We start from the raw sequence: 10,778 nt of genomic DNA, 5'->3' as shown, positions 1-10,778 counted from the left end.
CTAATTATACAACAATAGAACCTAATTACTCCAGACAAAATTTTAATCTAATATTTTTAATTTTTTTGGGGTACAGTAGAAAAGAAATGTCAATTCAACACTGATTATTTTATTTAAAAAATTGAATCACTATTGATGTTAATAAAAAAAAACTACTGTAGAGGGAAAGAACAATGAAACATTTTTTGGGGCCTTGATTCTTCTCTTCCAGTGGCATCTTTTGAAGGATTTTGTGGGTTGTGCGTACCACCGCTCTTCTTCCATAACTAACTTTCACAATTTTAGATTTTTGCCCACAACTTTAGCCCACGTTTACCACATCGTGATATCTATTACTATCAGAAAAAAGATCAGTATTACAATATTGATTTCAGCCATATTACCCAGCCCTCAATTAGGTCAGACAACAGCAGCGGTACCTGATAGTTGTGAGCTAATCTGGTTCAACAAAGCTCAACTGACTGTTCCTGATAACAGCAGCAGGTGTGTTTAATATATTTTTTTTTTTACTTTGTCTGCTTTAGTAGCCAGCAGGGAAAAGATTTGTTGTGTTGCCTTGATGCCAGATTTGTTTAAAAGGGCAGAAACATTTGTTTGAGGTCGAGATTAATGACGCACTGCTTCACTCTGAGCTGCCCAGGTGTTTTGGTCCACATGGGGGCAGTCTTTGTCAAGGACACGCTGTGGTCGAGGCGCAGCAGGCTCTATTCAGCAGCAGATTGTCACCCACCTGCTGTGGTAGCTACAAAGCATTAACCTTTGGTAGCTTTCTAAATAAAACTTGATGGATTACATATATCCAGTGTTGCATTTTTCAGAAACTCTGGTTTATGGCACCGTACTGTAATTTAATATCCCTTACATATGGGAAGACCTCTTTGGTCCTCTGTCTTTTGCTTCATGTCAAAAACCGCTGAAACTAACTGTAGCTGGAAATTGATCACAGATGACTCCTGCCTATAGTGGCTGACTTACTGGCCATATTGAGCCAATCGGCAGCTGACGTTTCCCCACGAATGAGTAGCTGCTCCTTCCTGCCTCTTCTGCTCCGCTGTGATTAGCAGCAAAAATGCATCAGTTGATAAAGTTAATCACTTCTAACAAGATGCAGTCTGTTTCAGCGAGGGGGGGATGTTGATCCAGCATCTGTGCCAAATAGGAGTTAATTAGTGCCCAAAAAGATCAATTAATAACTTTTAGTCATCGACTGTGTGTTTTAGTGTGTTTGTTTTTGTGCACATACAAGGACACACACACACACACACACACACACACACACACACACACACACACACACACGTGTATCTATGAATGCATAGGCATACAGACAGTATGTGTGTGTTTGTGTGTGTGTGTTAATATGTGTGACTGGCTGTTGTTTTTCCCATCTGCTGAGCTGCACTGCGACTCATTTATCTCAGTTATCCAGACAGTGTCAGAGCTCCATCTGTGCAAACAGTAAACACACTGACTCACACACTCTAAGTGCCTGCCATTGATACGAGGCAAGAGAGCACTGGAGATACACACAAGAACGTAGCATGTCGGCACACACACACACACACACACACACACATACACACATACACACCTAGGGCTACAGTTACTGTTTGTTTTCATCTCATTACAGTGACAGCAGCATGGCAACCCCACAGAGAAGTCAGATAATAGTCCTGGTTTTTTCCACTAATGGTCCAGGTTGACGCTATCTTCTAAATGATCGCTGTTCTGTCTGCAGACAGTCGGACTAGATGAAGATATCAGAGCTGAATTATCCACTGCAGTAAAATGAAACCTCAGTGAAGGTTTTATTTCAAGAGTTTTCACTGTCAATCATCTGACACTCAAAGGGAAATATTTAGTTTGTGGCAGTGAATCCTCCCTTAAAATCTTCACACTGCTCAGTGAATTTCGATAGAAGAGCAGTTGATACAAGAAATAATAAAAAGTTCTACAAAAATCTTCAAACCGGAGGCAGAAGTTAGAACAAAAGCTCCTCACACCTCATCTTATTTAACACAGCAACATCTCTCCCTCTACCTAAAAGATCTTTGTAGGCGTCACCTTGACAGATCTTTTGTCTGACTTCAGACTTTAGACAAACGCAGACTGACTGACAGTTTCAATAACACCAGCATTCAATTTAAAAAAAAAAACTCTTTCCAGAACAAGAAATGTTGCGATGAACAAGATGCAGCGTATAAGATGTGTTTGTGAGGACTCATCCGTCTACCCAAGATGGATCGGAGGACACGACCTTACAACACTCCAATATTATAGTGATAAAAAGTGGTGAAGACTTACTACTGAGTAAATATTTAGGCATTTGTATTCTACTTTACATTTTCAAAATAGGTTCCAGGCAAAATGCCAAAATAATGATATATAGTGGAAACAAAATGAGTCATTATTTTTTTTTTTTAAATGCAGAAATGAATGCAACAAAAATATGAAGCTCGGTCGGACTTTAAGGTGTTAAAATATCTTTAGTTTAGCGTGCTAGCATACTCGTGTTTGCCAAGTAGCACTTAACACAAACCGCAGTGGAAGCTGATGGAAATGTCATTAAATTCATAGATATTTAGTCATAAACCACAAGCTATTGGATAAACTGATGGCCTGATGGCGGTGCTACAGGTAAACTTAATTGATAACCAAAATATAGGAGATACTGCAATAAACAGGCTGCCATTAAAACCCAGGTAAAAGACAGCACCTGCCCTCGGGGATGTGTCAGCTCAGAAGAAGGAGAATGAACTGACATGAACAAAAAGCAGCTACCTTTGTGTATTTGTGATTACATTGTCATTGTGTCATCTGCCTTTTTCATTATTATTCAGCTCCACTCCCCTCACTTCTCGTCTTTGCCGTCACCATCCTAATTCTTCTTCCTCCTCCTGTTCCTCTGCACTCTAGATATTCTCTGTTTGAAGGCAAGACCTGTTCCAGGAGGGAGAAACTGACCCCCAGGTTCTCTTTCATCAGCGAACATCAAACACTATGAAGATCTCTCAGCTACATGTACAAACAATTCCTTCAGTTTCCCCTGTGCTCTTAACGGCTCTCCAGACTCTGATGGATTTACACACTGTGCAGTTTGTGAAAAGTAACAAGAGATTCTTTTTGATATCGGAGGATGAACAGGTGTGCAGACGGCCCCAAACTTTAATCAGTCTTTCTTTGTTGTGAAGCGCCCGGCTGTGTTGACAGAGCTGTTTGGAGCCCAACCTGCATGACTGCCTGCCAAGTTGCCCGCCAAGTTGCCACGGGTTATGGAGCTCTCTGTGGCATGAAGTTGCATCATGTAGCTATTACTGCTATCAGTCACCTTGGCAGGAGGAGTTTCGCCTCGGGGTTTCAGTTCTGATGTGCCAGCGAGAACTGCATGGGGACAGTTTTGATATGCATGAGAACCTGTGCACACATTTTCAAGAGACCTTAAAATATGCCCCCCATTTTCCACTGTTTTGATGCCGGAATGAGCAGAGGATTTAATCTTTCCTCATCATGGGCTCAAAGGAGATCTTTTTAATGGAGTTATCTCTTTCATTGGTTTGTTTTGGGGCTCAGCATGAACAAAGAAACAGTCTTCTTGTTTGTAATAATCTGTTTATAGGGTTGCCAGGCAAATTTGTGGGCTTTAATTTCATGCTATTTTTCGCAGCATTTTTGTGGTATCATGGCATACAGTAGAGGGATTTCTATGTACTTCAATAAATAACAGAACTAATGTGCTCAATGCATCGTCCCATCACTACTCCCTCTTTTCTTCCTTCTTTCTTTTTATATTCTGTGAGCAGCATTTATAAGGTTGGCCGTGATGAAATATCTTGAAATAACTCAACAAAAATTGAATTAATTGGAATAAATTCAGCCAATGCTTACATTAACGTCAGGCATCACTGTGTCTGAGGGGAAGGTACACTTGCTTTTTAACAACTTGCATAGACAACTGGCTGCCCAAGCGCTGTTGTTCACGTACTTGCTTATGTGCTCTGCGTCATACTGAAGGATTCCACGAGAGGGCACAACAGAAAATTATGGGTTTACATTGGACTTCAGAACTTGCATGATGTAAACATTAAACATGGCCACACTGCTCCAATATTTTTCTGGGTAAATGACTCTGGGTGGACCAGTGATTGGTGAGGGCAGCTCAGGCGGGGGCGTCTGATGACTGCGGGACAAAACACAACACCGGCAACGTCTTCATTCTGTTTTCCTAACAATTTCCAACATGTACAGATTTAATGGTCTGAACAGACTTGTATCCATTTGTTTTTGCAGGTTTCCACATCAATTTCTAAAACGGTACTCACACCACCAACTGCAATTACACATCTAGCAGATGCAGGTAATTACTTGTCTTCATAACTTTGTGCCATTGTCGTTGCTGTTTTTCTTCCTACTGACCCCGTCACATCCCGTGTCATCGTTTGCTGATGAGTGACAGTTGAGTAATGTTGACTTCATATCATCATACACGGCGCACCTTCTGATTTTTAGCAAAACTAGCTTTTACACCTGACTTGTACCACAACCGGGTATTCGTGACCTGGACTGAAGTCCATCTCTTCCGAACAGGAACCGGCTGAGATCGTGACACTGTTTACTTGTACAGAATGTACACTGAACGTACTGGAATTTGGGCTGAAGTACCCTCACTACAGCCTCACAGAGCTGCTAACATGGCTGTAGACTCTTTCGTTTCTTTGTTTTTGGCCTTCCTGCTTTAGTTTATTTCCACTCTCTGTCCTTTTCTCCCTGCTCATGAATCCTCCCACCCTTTATCAGCTCTCCTCCCCTCGCTAACACTTTGTCACGTTTCTCTTTCCCACTCACTCCTTTCCCCCCTCACTTATCACTGTGAACACGCTCTCCCTTTACCTGTCTCTTCTATCTCTCTTTATCTGCCTCCCTTCTCTTTTCCCTGATTTTAACATCTCGCTGCTACATTCATGTTTCAGGCCTCACTGAGACCATGATCTGCTCCTCGCCCGCTCCCTTTACTGTTATCCATCATCTTCTATTGGTCCATTCATCACACAGCCAGGACGCTATTGGTTCATTCATCAACCAGACAGCAGTCCCACAGTTGCAGACAACAACCAGCACACAGGCCCAGGAATGTACAGCCTCAGAGTTTAGTCCCTAATGTTGCACGGCACTTGAAACTTTGCAGCAAGTATTCTGGGAAATTTTCCCCAAGGCAAAAGTCCTTTTGAAGGAAACTATAACAAAGAGATAAGAGTCAGATAAAGTATAATACGGACATTATGTATGGAAGTTATGGTCATGGAGAATCTGAGTTGGGCATGAAGACATTTGCGGCTGATTAGATTTTCAGACATGAATGTGAGTGTAACACGGAGTGGTGTGAATTTATCTGTATTGAAGCTTTGGCTGCTGAAGGTATTTGTGATTGGCTGCCAGGCATCTGTTATAATCATAACTGAGAACACCTCAAACTAAAGCTGCCCATAAATTCAACTTGTGAGGTCAAATATTTGACACCCAAAACAATGAGCCTGCCGTTCATAAAAGACGTAGTTTAAGACACTATTTCTACTCATTACTATGAAAAAAGGAATATATATATTTTTTTTATTTGATTTATTATTTTGTTTCAAAGTTCAACTCTATTTGGTGAAAAGAAAGATCTTCAGGCTTGTTTTGACAAATGGTTGGGAGTAAAGATGTCATGTGATGGATTGTGACATTTAAGTACTTTTGTTCACATCTAAAAGATCATTAGCCATTTTTTTTTATCAAGATGGTTTGAGCCTTTGTGAATTCTTGAAATACCTTTTTTGGGGGTTCTTTTTATAGATAGTTTTGTCTTTCAGAAAATCATGTAGCCTATTGCCGACTCCAATGGAGTAAAGCAGGAGAGACATAACAGACTTATCAGGGAACAAGAAAGACAGTTGACCAAAGTAAATAATAAACAAGAGAGGCAGTCCCATTAAGACTTTACTGGACAGCTGTTCTTGTTTTGTTTGAGCTAAATGCTAACGTGTCAGCATTACAATGATAATATGGGATTGTATCATGTATTCAACACTCCCCTCTTGTAGGATCTATGACCTTGAACTGCAAAACTTTCTCAAAACTGAGTTCACGAGTTGTGGCATGTTTTTTTTTTTGGATGGTAATGTGTTGTGATTTTATCATTTTCTGCATAACGTTACCCGCCTGCTAGATGGCTAAACTGTGAGCCTCTGTGACTTATAGACGCCGACCATGTTGCTGTTGCCTCGCAATGGTACTCTCACTACTGAACCACTTGAACACCAAGTGTACCATTAATGCAAGTTCCCATGTCGCAACCACGGGCTCCATTAGCAAAAATACATTCGAGGCTGACGGGAATCTCGTGATGTTTATATGTATTAGTCATAAACCAAAAACTATTGGACAAACTGAAATATTTAGGTCTGAGGTGTTCTGATATAGAAGAAAATGAACTCTCCTCTTGATCAATGCAGACCGGTTTGTGGCAGCTGCAGGTTAAACGAAGACTCATCCTGACTGAAACCAATACACACGTGTACACACACACACACACACACACACACACACACACACACACACACACACACACACACACACACACACACACACACACACACACACTGTCATGACACGGACATGAAGGCAGACCTCTGAATGAGGCACCCCTACATTCCTCCGGTTACACATAAATGTTTGCACGTGCTCAGAACAAATACAAAAGCACACACACACACACACACACGCACGCACGCACGCACGCACACACACACGCACACACACGCACCCGCACACATGCCGGCACTGATACGTTCAGGGCCTCCATAACACACAGATTTCTCCGTACACGCACACACCACTACACATAACTAAGCTATTAGACAAGGTGGACAGGGCTCCTAAAAACCCGACCTAGTTTCACGTACTACACCCAGAATGTAAACTACCCTGATATCTCCATATGATATTAATTACAGTGTGAATGTTTTTATGCATCTATCAACACCGCTGCTCTCAGAGGACGCAACTGTATCAGCCTCCGACAAATTAGCTCATTTGCCTGTCACTGTCCTCGTCTCATTCTCACCGGCTACACCTTCTGCCCCCACAGAGAGCATGAACTAAAGACAGACAAGAGACACACACACACACACACACACACACACACACACACACACACACACACACACACACACACACACACACACACACACACACACACACACACACACACACACGTGAACGTATGATTTGGGTATTTGTCAGCAGGAATGTGTCACTCTGGAAGGTGGGTTCATGTCGTCACCACCTGCTGAAAAGTCCACAACCTCCTCATGACCTCATTTTGTTGACTTTTATTATTTCCCTTCAGTTAGAGCTGTTCCTTAATGGTCCTCCCTGAGGGCTGCTGAAATGGATCTAAACCCCTAGTTTATTAAACCTTTTCACAACCAGTTAGATCTGAACCAATGTGAGGATGTCAGGTTAAAAACATTGTGCTTTTTCTCAGTTTTTGACATTTTTCTGACCAACAACAGTGATACAGAGATATCTGATATTAACAAATAAGGGTCCCAGCCATCACTGCAAGCACAAAGCAATAATATAAAAAAAAATGTTTAAACACTTAAAGGACCAGCTAACAAATTACCAAAAATATTGGACCGTAACGGCGTGTGTTTGGATTTTAACAGGCCAGGTCGTTTTGAAACATTTGGGCAATTTCCATTTAGCTTGCAACACGTTACAACTATCAAAACACTGAAGCTGAAACTTGCAGTATTTTATTATTTTGTCAAAGCTCCATGACAAAAGTCTTCTAAAAGCTTACATCTCTTCCCATGGGTGAAAATAAACACTTTTAGTAGCATTATCTCTTTGTCTTATGAATTCTATGAAAAATCATTAATAAGTGCAACCATGGTTTTGAGTTTGTCTAATTATATGAAATTAGGCTACTTTTATGAGGAGGCAGGTTAAAGGCTTGATTCATCTCTTTTTTTGTCACTTAAATCTGACAGCACTAATGCTTATGAGCTTATAGCCAATGCTAACATTCTGATATTAAAATCATCTAATATTTACCATTTTCAAAAGCATAGTAGCATGTTAACAGTTGTTCAATTGCACTAACACAATATGTGTCATTAATTTTGCAAGTATTTGGATGAAGTAGTTCAAATTTTGAACCAATGGTGGCGCTACCTATAAAGTTAGGGATCATCTAAACTGGTACAATCATCCTAAAGGGGGAACATGAATATATCTACCAAATATCATGGCAATCCAGCCAATAGTTGTGGAAATATTTCAGTCTGGACCAAAGTGGTGGGACAGCTTCAGTGTTCACAACCTAAAAAAAAAAATTCTCATTGAACAGAAACATCTCTGTCTGCTAACTCAGTTAGTTTGGATAATGTCAGACCTCACAGTGAACACTTTTTACTGGAGCTAATTTATACTGAAGAAACAGTCCGTGTGAAAATTGTTGGCGCAATTGTTCTCTGCAATAAGAATGGTAATGAGCAGCGATATCTGTTTTCAGAAACTGTGTCCCCCGTTACTTCAGATAACAAACGCTGGGGAGGAGGCAGGAATCTGAGATGACCGATTCTGACCTGACAAAAACTATCTGCAAAGTAAGACACAACTTGAGATACTTGAAAGAATATGTTCTTTCATTTGTTATTTGTGTGAACTCACCCTGGTTGAACACTCTGAATACTGTTACATATCAGGGTCAGTTCTTGCTCTTGACACTTGGACACAGTACAGAGTTTAAATGTGCTCGCTCCTGCACTGTTACATTGCATTGAATGAATGTGATGGCATGTCTGCTCCTATATAGCCGCCCATATATCAGCCTGTAACCACACAGCCTCCAGTGGTGCCACAGGGCACAGCTGAGAGTCTGGTGCCAACGTTAACAAGGGACTCTTCAGTGCCACGTACTCTCCTGCAGCGCTGCACCTGTCACCATGTGTGTGCCTATGTGTGTGTGTGCGCGTGTGGATGTAAGCATGCAACCGAGGAGACATGTGGTGCTCATACGCATTCCTTCCGCCCGGCTCATGAATCATTCTGCCCCCACCTCTGCAGCCACCGGTCCTCAGAGGAAGAGGAAGAGGGATGGGAGGGCGAATGAGGAGTGTAGGAGGCTGAAATATGTGCAGTGTAACAGCAGGGCTTTATGTTTGTGCAGTATGTGCGCTATCTGCTTATCTGGACGTATGTTCACCGCTTTGATGCAAGGCATTCATGTAATTACTCCGGTCTTATTAGACGAATGGTTTGTCTGTGATGAAGAAAGAACAATCTGATCAGGGGGATGTAAGAAAACACCCTTCAGAGTGTTTGAGGCTTTTGTGTTTATTGTCAACAACATAAAAACTGACTACAATGCTGCCTGAGAAGATAACAACAGTAGATAGTATGTTTAGGATGTGCTTACAGTTCTTACATTACGTAACACCTATTTCCCTTTGGTTACACTGGCAGAAATATTCTAACTGAAGAGTCACCGGGTTTTAATGGTTCCAAAATTCATATTTAGTGACATATTTGGTATTTTTGTGAGCTGTTGAGATCTAAAACTGCATGACTGATACTTTATGGGTTTGAACAAAGTTTGGCTGCACAAAACGAGTTTTGTGGTAACGGACTGGAGAGCTCAGATGTTACTTTGAGGTTATTGGAAGCACTTCAGTCTCAGGCCAAACTACTAAATCACGCTTATATTTGTATTATCTGTTTAAGTATTGAATAATATCTGTAGATCATCTCTGAGCATGCCAATGGACAGTTTGAGATTCTTTACATGCGCATAATTATATTTTGTTGACACATTATTGCATAAAAAAAAAAAATCATTTCACTATAAGAAACAATAGGTATGAGTGGAAATTAGTCAATCTGAGTGAAAGTGGTCACCACTATGTACAAAAATAGCAAACATGATAGGAGATTTTGGTTAAGACCTTATTTCAGTAATAATTTATCTGATATATTTTTTGTTGATCAAAATGTTCCTTTGTGCAAAATTAATAACTGTGTCATCATTGTCCTGAAATAATAACCAAAATGAAAGCTGCAAGCAGTGATATGCGGGCCCTCGCATGCTGCCGACGGTGAGCCAGCATACTTCAACATTTATAAAAAAAAAAAAAAAAAAAAAAGTGGTTCAAAATATGAAAAAAAAAGTCATACTATAGCATGTCGTCCAAAATATGATTAAAAAGTCATACTACAACATGTCGTCCAAAATATGGAAAAAAAAGTCATAGAATGTCGTCAAAAATATGGAAAAAAAGAGTCATATTTTGGATGACATGCTATAAGTATGACTTCCGTTCGACATATGGAAGCCAGCACAGTGGTGCAGCTGTCAGCGTTGTAGTCTCAGAGTCTAAAGGTCTCGTGTTCAATTCCCAAGTGGCACTTTCTATGTGGAATATGCATGTTTCTGCAAAACTAATAACCTAAAAGTAGCATTTGTATTCCATAATATGGATGACTTAACTTATGCATGTTGTCCATAATGTAAAACATTACATTTAAGCAGGAACATGCCAATCCTCCACAATAAGTTCCAGGCCCCCTATCGAACCCAGAAGCTCCTGATTGTGAGATGACAACGCTGGCTTGGAACTGCACCATTTTGCTATCTTTATTGAACGCTTGTCTGACTTATATAACTTATATGACTTTTAAAAATGTCATGGAATAGTGATCAATGGTGCAGTGGTTGGCATTGTTGCCTTCCAGTC

At 40.6% G+C, this 10,778-nt stretch overlaps 1 protein-coding gene across 1 annotated transcript in view; it reads right to left on the bottom strand.

Annotated features, from left to right (window-relative positions):
- vapb (VAMP (vesicle-associated membrane protein)-associated protein B and C) overlaps positions 1–10,778 on the bottom strand; it is an 80,722-nt gene that overhangs the window by 4,653 nt on the left and 65,291 nt on the right. The window lies entirely within an intron of this gene.

Source organism: Brachyistius frenatus, unplaced genomic scaffold (genome assembly GCF_029030835.1).
Source record: "Brachyistius frenatus isolate BFR_SWC_R1_liver_20210118 unplaced genomic scaffold, ASM2903083v1 Contig_10, whole genome shotgun sequence".
Taxonomy (NCBI): Eukaryota; Metazoa; Chordata; class Actinopteri; family Embiotocidae; genus Brachyistius; species Brachyistius frenatus.
The sequence above is the reverse complement of the archived record's forward strand: the minus strand, read 5'-3'. Positions and strand labels throughout refer to the sequence as shown.